The sequence below is a fragment of the Rhineura floridana genome, chromosome 3, assembly GCF_030035675.1.
Source record: "Rhineura floridana isolate rRhiFlo1 chromosome 3, rRhiFlo1.hap2, whole genome shotgun sequence".
NCBI classification, from domain to species: domain Eukaryota; kingdom Metazoa; phylum Chordata; class Lepidosauria; order Squamata; family Rhineuridae; genus Rhineura; species Rhineura floridana.
The window spans coordinates 139,312,102-139,324,293 of record NC_084482.1 but is presented as its reverse complement, the minus strand read 5'-3'; the positions used below and the strand labels follow the sequence as shown (position 1 = coordinate 139,324,293).

The 12,192-nt window shown below is 38.2% G+C and overlaps 1 protein-coding gene and 1 pseudogene across 5 annotated transcripts in view; one reads left to right on the top strand and one right to left on the bottom strand.

Moving 5' to 3' along the window:
- The window catches only part of PPARG (peroxisome proliferator activated receptor gamma), a 97,056-nt gene that overhangs the window by 61,233 nt on the left and 23,631 nt on the right, over positions 1–12,192 (bottom strand). Inside the window, exon 1 of one of the 5 annotated variants that reach the window (XM_061618093.1) lies at positions 857–1,004. The exons of 3 other annotated variants lie outside the window; for them this stretch is intronic. The gene's annotated coding sequence lies outside the window, so the exon portion shown is untranslated. Of the gene's footprint in view, positions 1–856; positions 1,005–12,192 lie in introns of those variants that run through there. One more of the 5 variants, XM_061618094.1, reaches the window with a different exon arrangement.
- Positions 4,957–5,074, top strand: LOC133382541 (5S ribosomal RNA; annotated as a pseudogene).

Sequence of the window (12,192 nt, the reverse complement as noted above, 5' to 3'; positions counted from 1 at the left end):
ATAAATGTAATAAATAAATAATAACAATACAATTATAATTTATTACCTGCTCTTCACCCAAAGGTCCCAGGGTGGGTCATAACAATTCTAAATATAGAATTAAAAACCATTAAAACCAACCTAAACATCATAGAAAGCAGGGTGGGTCCTAAAAAAATATACATCTCAGGTGTCAAATGCCAGGGTAAAAAGGTGTGTCTTCAGCATTTGCCAAAAGTTGCCAGATGCACTTCAGTGGGAAAGGAGTTCCACAGCTTAAGAGCTCCCACAGAGAATGCCCTGTCCCAGACCCCCCCCCCCAAACTTCTGAGGGTGGCAGAACTACCAAAATGTGTCCCATCAACACAAGGATTTTAGCTTGTGCAACAAGACAAATCTGTAGAGGGTTGGGGAAAACCCTACATCAGATTTAGGGGGTGCATGGGGGAAGGAGAGGGGTGAAATCCTGTCATGTAAGTGGAAATCCTTGTGATGATGGGACCATGACAAAACTGGATACAACCCTTTGTCTTCTTAGCCTTCATTCAGCCCATTACCAACTCTAACTTTTCAGGACATTTGAAGCTATATGTACATCCAATGAAAAGAGGAGAGAGAAAGAGACAGTCAGACAGAGAGGGATGTCATCATACCAAAAGTATCCAGCCCCCAAACTCTGGAAGTTCTCCCCAAGTGGTTTTATGTATATGTTGGACATCCTAGGGGGACAGCATATTTATTTATTTAGATTTATTACCTGCTCTTTACCATAAGGTAAGGTGGGTTACAATAATAAAATATGCAATTATAAAACAAATAAAATAGTTATAATCATAAAATAATAAAAATATAAAAACAATTAAAAATAATTACATACATAAAACAAACAATATAGCTTCTGGTCCCAGGGTATGGTCTAAAGGCACATGAGGCCATCACCTTGCTGAAGCTAAGCAGGTCTGGGTGTGGTCAATGCTTGGATGGAAAACCTCCTTGGGAACCATATGTATTGCTGCCTTGAGTTCCTTGATGAAAGAAATGTGGGATATAAATGTAATAAATAAATAAATAAATAACCCTATCATATTGCCAAACTATTGTACCCCAGTAGCACATTCTAGACTCTAGGTGCCAAAGAGGCATAGAACTACTGAAAAACAGGCAATTCAGAATTATACTATGCATGATTGTACTGAATGCCACTGAAAAATCCAGGAGATCCACCAGGGCTGCATTCATCCTGTCCATTTCCTGGCAGAGAATATCCACCATGGCAACCAAAACAGGAACTGAAGCTAAATTGAAATGGGTGTACAAAATCAGTATTGGCATATTTGGAGCTGAACAGTTGCCATCAGTTAGCTCAACTTGCCTCCAAAATGGAGATTTACTATTGAGCAGTAACTAGAAAGATCCAGGCCCAAGGAAGTCTTCTTCAGAAGGGGCCTCACAACAGCCTCCTTTACCTTGCTAGAAGATGTAAGCTGAAGTCATGAAAAGTTATTTCACCAGCAGAGTGGACAAACAGACCAGAGACTACTGATGCTCCCTTTACAGTTTGTTGTATCCTTTATGGTGGGACACCCTGGGATTAGAGTTCCTTACTTTTGAAGTTTTGATCAGAGGGCCCTAGAGTTGACCAGAGTAGAACCAGAAAAAAAGAACTACAGGAATACTGCAACAATCTACCTCAAGCTCATTGCATACCACCTAAATGATAACATACTGTTTTCCAGCAACCTCACGGTCAGTTTAAGAAACAGGAAAATTTGGCAAAAAATTAACATACTACAAAGATAAGAGCAAAATTTGCCAGTTAGGTCATTCAAATCCTAACTGGTACTCCCCCTCCTTCCCCCCAAGCCAGCACATTAATTTACTTTTGAAACAGATGGAGGTCTTTCTTTTCTTTACAGTCAACATGGAAATCTGCTTTCAGCCAAGGTATGTTGTTATATGTAAAAAATTTCAAAGGAAACATACACAAGAAAAATGTTATTTTGATATGAGTAGCCAAAGCATTGTGGAAATTAATGAAGCATGAGACAGAATTTAATCAGTAAGAAACGTCTTCTGTGTGAATAGTGTTTTATTGAGATTCCTAGTGAATTTGTTAAAGACACAAGCACAAATATAGGCATTTGAAGGTAGACAAATTGCCAACTGCATCATTCTACACAGCAAACTGTGGTTAATTCCAAAGGTCACATGTAGTGGAACATCTTCAAAAAAACAACATAAATTGATCTGTTTATTTTATTTGTATCCTGCTCTTCCTTCAAGGAGCTCAGGGGCAGCATACATGGGGTAATCCCATTTTATCTCTATAAGCATCTTTGAGGAAAATTAAGTCCACTTAATTGACTCCATTGCTGTAAACTTCATAGTAACTCAGAATACGATCCTAGTCACATTTGCTCAGCAGTAAGCCTCACTGAATTTAGTGGATTCTGCTGACAGCATAAATTTCACAGTGAATTTGTATTCTGCTCCTTACGTCGGAATGCTTTGATTTCACAATAATTCTTTCATTATCTACAAGTTTATAATGGCTCAGAAAAATTCAAATATTGCACAATGGTTCCAATTCTATATTTGGGGGAGAGGATGTTCAGAGAGAGAATATAATCCAATTTACAGGTAGACAGGCTGAAATCCTAAATCTTCACTAAGACTGAAATCCTATAACACTTACTTGCGGGTAAGTCCCATTAAGGTCAGTGGGACTTCTGAGTAGACATGCAAGGGATTGAACTGATAAACAGGTTTAATCAATGGAGTTGTAGGTGCGTGAGCATGCACTGGATGGGTAGTCAGCAGTTTATCACTCATCTAAGCTCAGTTCATTTTCAAGCAATAAAATGCTATTATGCTATTACTTAGAGTTCAATAGCTGGAATAATAAGGTGATAAAGGAAAACAGTCCTCCTGCCAAAAGGTACTTACAGTGCAATCCTATACAATCAGAAGGACTCGTCCCACTGAGTTCAGTCAGTCTTGATCCCAAGTGACACTGTAATCCTTATCCAATTTACCAGTTAGAAAGCATGTATCCCATTAAAATATTATATTGAAATGCTGTGCTATTTAGTAAATGTTAAAACTAGCCTATACTTCAAAGAAATAGTAAATTCAAAGCACAGGTTATGAAACAGAAGATTTTCACAGACAGCACTGGAAGTACTCTGTGCTCAACCACAGTATTTCCAAATTACCGTACATGTTGTTAAACAACACTTGTAAATAGCCAACATTTATTTGCAAGGAGGTGCTGCCTTGAGGGAAACAAGTAGGACAATTTTTGTAAAGCTTAAGGTCTTTTACTGCTTTTTTGGTTGCTCACATGTTGGCTGCTGTTTTACATTGTATTTTTAGCAAATGTGTTTATTTAAAATTGTTATAGGTTTTAACGTATTGTTACTCACTTTGGGAACACAAAATCAATGAAGGGCAAGTAGTGAATCTACTTAATAAGTATAAAATATATGCACAGACGACTAACATAGGCTGCAGTCCTATCCTCATTTATGGGAGTAAGTACTGTTGAACTCGAGAGCTTAACTGAGCAGTATACATGGGCAGACAGAAAAGTAAAAATAGTTGTCTTATTTGTTTTGTAATTCTGTATTAAATTTTATGGATTTTTACTACGTGGCTGGTGGACATATTGTTTTGGCCTACAGGTCTCTCTTATGAGCACAGCACAGATGTTAAAATATTTCCCTTTCAGTGTAATATTTTTGTTTAGATGTTCAATCTACATGAGATGGAAATTATTCGAGAGAATAAATATTAAGTACTACTCTACCACTCCTAAATACACGTTAAGTCCTATTCATCTTCTGAGCAAACATGCTTAGGGTTGCACCATAAACCATTTCAATATCCTGTTCTTTATTTGAAGATTTGTCCTACTCAGGTTTAATAGAACTTCCACATAAGTAGCTCAGGAATTGGGGGTGGCATGAAAAGTAAACCCAATAATTACCAAGCCTAACTGGGTAAGATTTTATTTGTTTACGAAGTCACAATAATGGCCTTTTCGACTTTATGCTATATTTAGCTTGTGGGTAGCCAGGTAGATCACAAGGTACTTATCATATCTACTTAGGGCCAAACTAAAAGAAGCAAGAGAGATCTGTGATCAGATCTCCCAGGTCTTAAAATTTTGGCAAATAGTAGCTGTATAAGTTAGAACTAGAAAAATACTATGAATGTGCTAGCATTACATTTCAGGTGCCTGAGTAACCAGATATACAGAGATTTTTCCATCCCTGAACAAAGGTTTGTTTCACACATTACCCAACAACAAACATGCATTTGACACAGACTGTACACTTCCTAGGAGCTCCAGCTAGTCCTAGCACTCTGATGAGTGTACAAGTATAATGCACGTTTTCAAAACTTCTGTTTGTCACATTTGCCATTTTACATATTAGGTGTATTTAACACATTATTGTGTATTCCTAAAAAATGTAATGTGTGAAGAGACCATCAGTAAATGTACTCTTGGGAGCATAACCATACTAAGCTTTAATTTAGGACCCAACTTGATACAGTTTATGGCAGCCATATTTGTTGTTCATGTGCTGCCCATATATATGGGGTGGTCCAATTCTAATATAAATGGGGGTACACAGAGAAGGAAAAGTGAACCCTTCCTTGATATATCACCCAAGCACCTCTCTCTCAGCTTGGCTTAGTGCTCATATCAAAGGGGAAGAGAAAGAGTTTGGACAACAGACTCCAGAGCAGTAAGGTAGGGGAGGGTCTAGCTTCTCTCACCTACTTACCACTTTAAACGTTAAAGTTAGTTCACCAGCTTTATACATTAACAAGGCAAACGTACAAACAATGGTTATTTTTGTAGCTTTCTTTTTTAAACAAATCTAGTCCTCCCCTAAATGTCTGATGTAGATGACATCTGTTGTGATGCTAGTTACAAAGCATATAATAATCTTTGGGTAAAGTTCTGTTCGCTATGGCCATACCACCCTGAACATGCCTGATCCTGTCTGGTCTCGGAAGCTGAGCAGGGTCAGGCCTGGTTAGTACTTGGATGGGGACCACCTGGGAATACCGGGTGCCGTAGGCTTAGAAGAAGGCAATGGTAAACCACCTCTGAATATGTCTTACCATGAAAACCCTATGAATATATCAAAAAAGATACAGGGTTGCCATAAGTCATAATTGACTTGAAGGCATATAACACAACGTTCTGTTCTAAGGAACTTAAAAGTCTCCTCTTGAAGATTCCTCTTGAAGTTTTAGCAGAGTCCTTAATGTACGGAATCTGTTTGGCCTGCAGTACAATGTGCTTATTACATCTTTTGTGATGAGTCAGCTCAATTGAATAATATGGGGACCGCTGATGTACCAGGAGCAGATCTAATTCCATATTTAGTAGCTTGATTCAATTAGTTCCTATCTTTGCCAAGTGGAGTAAAGCTTTTCACTAAGACGTCATTTTTCTAATTACAAAACTCATACCAGCTACCCAAATAATGCCATAGTAAGAAAGAGCAAACATGTTGGCTCCTAGGGAGGATATGAGGGGCACTTTGTTACTCCTCTGGTCACTACAATGTACTGAACTAAACCATGGCTTGGCTTAGCGCGTCATCCGAACCTGAGCTTGTGGTTTTCCTCTCCCAGACAGACCACAAGCTGTAAACCATAGGACAAGTCTAACAGCTCATGGTTTATATGGAGAGAGCTAAACCATGAGTCTAAATTTGGATGATATGCTAAACCAAACCATGGCTTAGCACAGCAAAGCAGTAGAATGACAGGGGAGAAGCAAAGGGCCTGTAATCTCTTCTCTGGGAGTCCACACATTTGCTCATTCACACTAAACAATGGTTTACCTTAGTATTACGTGTGAACAACGATACTAGTTGCTACTAGTGTTTAATAAAATGATCACAGAGAGCAGCACCAAGATAAATTTCACCTGTCATGATACAAACATGAAGGAAATTTTGGATAAATATTTTTCCTGGAACAAAATTAACAAAACCATGTGCAGTACAATATGCATGTTTATTCAGAAGTATGTCCTACTAAGTTTAATAGGATTTATTCTTTATAAGTACATTTAGAATTATAGCTGAAATATCCTTTTTGGAATATAGCTGTTTTTCTTTCTTCACTTTTCCATAAACTGTAAATGTGCTTTCTTTCATGATGAAAGACCAGAGCATACTTTTACCTTAAAAATACTCAGATCAAAATGTTTATTTCATATGTAAACAGTGCTAAAGCAGAATTAATAAGTTTTAATTTCTACACCTTAAATTTGCCAATTATAATCAGAGATGTCTAAACTGAAAACATTTTGCCACTGCAGAACAGTACTCCAGGGTTCTTAAATTCTTTCCTAAATACCCCAAATAGTAAGTTTATTGGGTTAATTCAGAACTATGTTGTTGTTGTGCTGTTATGTGCCTTCAAGTAGACTTATGGCGACCCTATGAATCAGTGACCTCCAAGAGCATCTGTCCAGATCTTGTAAGTTCAGGTCTCTGGCTTCCTTTATGGAATCAATCCTTCTCTTGTTTGGCCTTCCTCTTTTTCTGCTTCCTTCTGTTTTTCCCAGCATTATTGTCTTTTCAAGTGAATCATGTCTTCTCATTATGTGTCCAAAGTATGATAACCTCAGTTTCATCATTTTAGCTTCTAGTCATAGTTCTGGTTTAATTTGTTCTAACATCCAATTATTTGTCTTTTTCACAGTCCATGGTATCCGCAAAGCTCTTCTCCAACATCACATTTTAAATGAGTTGATTTTTCTCTTATCCGCTTTTTTCACTGTCCAACGTTCACATCCATACATAGAGATCGGGAATACCATGGTCTGAATGATCCTGCCTTTGGTGTTCAGTGATACATCATTGCATTTGAGGACCTTTTCTAGTTCTCTCACAGCTGCCCTCCACAGTCCTAGCCTTCTTCTGATTTCTTGACCATTGTCTAGATTTTGGTTAATGACTGTGCCAAGGGATTGATAATCCTTGACAAGTTCAATGTCCTCATTGTCAACTTTAAAGTTACATAAATCTTCTGTTGTCATTACTTTAGTCTTGTTGACGTTCAGCTGTAGTCCTGCTTTTGTGCTTTCCTCTTTAACTTTCATCAGCATTCGTTTCAAATCATTACTGGTTTCTGCTAAGAGTATGGTATCGTCTGCATATCTTAAATTATTGATGTTTCTTCCTCCAATTTTCACACCTCCTTCATCTTGGTCCAATCCCACTTTCCGTATGATATGTTCTGCATACAGATTAAACAAATATGGTGATAAAATACACCCCAGTCTCACACCCTTTCTGATGGGGAGCCAATCGGTTTCTCCATATTCTGTCCTTACAGTAGCCTTTTGTCCAGAGTATAGGTTGCGCATCAGGACAATCAGATGCTGTAGCACCCTCATTTCTTTTAAAGCATTCCATAGTTTTTCATGATCTACACAGTCAAAGGCTTTGCTGTAATCTATAAAGCACAGGCTGATTTTCTTCTGAAATTCCTTGCTCCATTCCATTATCCAACATATGATTGCGATACTATCTCCGATGCCTCTTCCCTTTCTAAATCCAGCTTGGATATCTGGCATTTCTCGCTCCATATATGGTAAGAGCCTTTGTTGTAGAATCTTGAGCATTACTTTACTTGCATGGGATATTAAGGCAATAGTTCGATAATTACTGCATTCTCTGGGATCCCCTTTCTTTGGAATTGGGATATATATTGAACACTTCCAGTCTGTGGGCCATTGTTTAGTTCTCCATGTTTGTTGACAAATCTTTGTCAAAATTTGGACAGATTCAGTCTCAGTAGCTTGTAGCAACTCTATTGGTATGCCATCTATTCCTGGTGATTTGTTTCTTCCAAGTATTTTAACAGCAGCTTCCACCTCACATTGTAAAATTTCTGGTTCTTCATCATATGGTTCCTCCATGAATCAATCTGTCATCCTTGCATCTCTTTTATAGAGTTCTTCAGTGTATTGCTTCCATCTTCCTTTTATTTCATCTCAGTCAATCAGTGTGTTCCCCTGTTGATCATTCAACATCCCTGTGCTCAGTTTAAATTTCCCTTTCATTTCTGTAATCTTTTGGAATAGGGCTCTTGTTCTTCCCATTTTGTTGTCCTTTTCTATTTCCATATAATAACTATTGTAATAGTTTTCTTTGTCCCTACATACAAGTCGTTGTATAGTTGCATTTAGGGTTCTGACCGTGTTTCTATCTCCTTTTGCTTTTGTTTTCCTTCTCTCTTTAACCATTTTAAGAGTTTCTTCAGTCATCCATTGAGGTCTTTCTCTCTTTTTAACTAGAGGTATTGTCTTTTTCTATTCTTCCCTGATAGTGTCTCTGACTTCAGTCCATTGTTCTTCTGGTTCTCTGTCAACTAAGTTTAAAGCCTCAAACCTGTTCCTTATTTGATCTTTATATTCTTCTGGGATGTTATTTAAATTGTATTTTGGCATTATGAGTGCTTTGTTGTTCTTTTTTAGCTTTACTCTGATTTTCGATATGATCAGTTCATGATCTGTACCGCAGTCTGCTCCTGGTCTTGTTTTTGCAGAAAGTATTGAACTTCTCCATCTTCTGTTGCCAATTATATAATCAATTTGATTCCTATACTGACCATCTGGTGATGTTCACATGTACAGTTGTCTTTTTGGTGCTCAAAAAATGTGTTGGCAAGAACCAAGTCATTGGCTTCACAGAATTCAGTAAGTCTTTCTCCTGCTTCATTTCTGTCTCCTAAGCCCCATTTCCCCACAATTCCTAGTTCTTCCCTGTTCCCTACTTTTGCATTCCAGTCCCCCATGATTATCATATCTTGTTTTGGTGTGTGATCAATTCCTCCTGTACTTCTGCATAAAATCTCTACAATTCTTCTTCTTCTGTGTTTGCCGTTGGAGTGTAGACTTGGATGATGGTTATGTTAATAGGTTTCCCGTTTAATCTCATTGATATTACTTGCTCAGACCTTGTGTTGTAGCTCCTAATTGCTTTTGCTATCTCACTATTAAAGCAACCCCGTTTCTTCTTGATTTCTCATTTCCTGCATAAAATATTTTGTAGTTGCCTGATTGAAAATGTCCCATTCCTGTCCATTTTAATTCACTCACGCCAAGTATTGTAATGTTGATATGTTCCATTTCTTGCTTGACAATTTCTAACTTTCCCTGGTTCATGCTTCTCACATTCCATGTTCCTATTGTGTGCGTTGTACAACTCTGGACTCTCCTATCGCATCTGTGCGCATCAGCCTCTGGGCTTCCTTTCGGCTTTGACCCAACTGTGTCATTAGTCACAGCGCTACTCGTACGTGTGCTTTGTTCTTCCCCAGTAGCTCGGTGAGTGCCTTCTGACCTGGGTGTCTCATCTTCCAGCACTATCTCGTGTTGCATTTTGGATACTCTGTTCACAGGCTTTTCATGGTAAGAGATATTCATAAGTGGTTTACCATTGCCTTTCTCTGAGTTTGGATGCATCTTAGTCTGGTGTCTCAGCTTTGACCATTCCACCTTCGGTGCCCCTGCTAGGAGTCTAGCCTCTTGGTCTAGACTCTTGACGGCATTGCTCTCGGCTTCTTCAACACTCTCAAACCCCCTCACCACGTTAAGGTGTGCATCCTAAAGGGGGATTCAGAACTATACTTGTATACAATTGTTTAATGTGTGTTAAAATAAAAGCTGCTTATGCTACTGTAAAGCAACTGAGAAAGGGCAAAAAAGACGTCCCGATAGCAAAGCAGAGACTGCCATTCCACATTCTTGCAAATAAGGCCCATTGAAATCAATGGAACATATGTGAGTAACCATATTTAGGGTATTATCCCATTGATTTACACCGATGAGTTGGGTTCCTGACATTGTGAGCAATATTTCTTATGTCAGTTTAACCTTTTTGATTAAACCTCATTAGTTTCTGTGTCCCTACTTTCACATTATCCCATTTGATGACACAGAAAGTTTAGGTTACCAACCCTGAGAAATGTGTCACTCTGAACTGGCATCTCTCCAATACCTGTCATGTCCCCCCCTAAAACCCTCAAGGCACCTGTACAACTAACATGAATAATGCTTGTGCGAGCAGAGTACATGGAAGAAAAAACTTTCCTTTAACAAGCCTTTATTTTCTCACCTGCACAATCTCAAGAAAAACAAACTAACCACTTTTTGTTGATAAACCAAACTTATTTCATACAACTGCACTTTTGAACCAAACAAATTCCATCTAAGAAACGCCAACTTGTATTGGCATGCATATGGATAGAAATAACTATGTGCTTATTGTACTTGTGTGTGTGTGTGTGTGTGTGTGTGTGTGTGTAGGAGGCAGGGAGAGATCCATCTATCTCCACTCAGTTTTGCTTCACTGTAGTGAATCTAAAGTGAAATGATGTTGCTCTTGTATAACAGAGTGAAAACAAGAGTTTTGTGGCACCTGAAAGACTAACGCATTTATTATAGCATAAATAGCATAAATATCATATTCATGAGCTGGTATCCTCAGTTGGCAGGTCTATGCACACATGGGTGTAGAAAACATTGTAAAGAGTTCTAGAAACAGTGAACACATAAACAGTTAAAAAGGAACATCTGAAATGTCTGCATATTCTGTACTAATGCCAACCTAGGCGTCTTTTAGTTCCTTTTTAAAACAAAAACATTAAAGCAGGTATAGGGAACTTTTGGCCCTCCAGATGTTGCTGAACTACAACTCCCATCACCCCCAGCCCCAGATGATGACAGTTGCAGTTCAGCAACATCTGGAGGGCCAAATGTTCTCCACACGCATGTTAAAGTATTCCCATTTTTTTAGTTCAGGGAATGAGATTAAATTATCTCTGTATCAATATGTATAATTTAAAATTATGATTAAATCAAGGGTGTATGGGTAGATGGTCAGACTGTACTTTTCACTTGCAGAAGATCTCCTTGTGTCCTAACTAATGTCAGAGCTTGGAAAAGTTACTTTTTTGAACTACAACTCCCATCAGCCCCAGCCAGCATGACCACTGGACTGGGCTGATGGGAGTTGTAGTTCAAAAAAGTAACTTTTCCAAGCTCTGCGTTGTAACAATTTTGTCATGACCTGCCATCCCACCATTATTACATTTTTAACTTGCTCTTCTTCCAGAGAGCTCAGGTTAGCATACATGGCTCCCCACAGAACCTTCTACTCTCATAACAACCTTGTGAAGCTGGTTAGGCTGAGGAATAATGACTAGCCCAAGGTCACTAGTGAATTTCAGGACTCAGTTTGGATTTAAATCCAGCTCTCTACTGGGTCAGTAAACCAACCATCAGTATCACCAGCCTGGTTTATGTGTTGTGAATTTTTTTAGTGATTTGGTTTATTCTCTCTACTTATAGAGAGGTGGAAAGATGTTATTGTATTATATTTTATGACATATTTTAATTGTATTTTATCATTTTATATTTGTGAGCCACCCATAAAACTATGTTATTGGGTAGTCGTATACAAGTGTAGTAAGTAACGTCTGTAATCAGCAAGGAAACTAAATGAATCATCCATTTGTCAATTTACAAAAATGTAGAAAGGATATAGTGCAACCCATACATCACCGTGGGGTTGGTAGTATACTGCTCCGCTCACAGCCATGTGGGTTTCTGCTTGCTGGCTTCCCATAGGCATGTTGCTGATTGCTGTGGGAAACAGGATACTGGACTAGATGGGCCTTTGGCCTGATCCAGTCAGCAGGGCTTTTCTTTTATTCTGAATTTGTTAATATGTTTTGTAACAAATTGGTTTGTGGTGTTCTGTTTTGACAGTAAGTTGATGTTTATTGTGAGCTGCTTTGGGCACAGTCTACTATGGAAGAAGTGGCATATAAACAAATTAAGCTAAACTTTAAGATTATGAATTTCATGACTGATGATGGCTGAAAGATTTAAGCTTTGATCAAAAGGATCACAGGCTTCTCAACAGGCAGAGACAGAAGTACTTAACCATTCTTTGCTTTCAAAACATTCACCTAGTGTATGTTTGGCTGCAGATCCAGTTGTTCCTTAATGGTAATCCTATATGTGTAATTATAGCACAACAGGTTAGCCTTGGATAAAAATCAGAATTGATTGTCCATGAGAGCTTGTTTTTCAGCCATGCCAAAAACATAACAGGGAGGTAGGCATAATTCTATCAGGAATTATTTATTAAAATGTGTACACCAGAA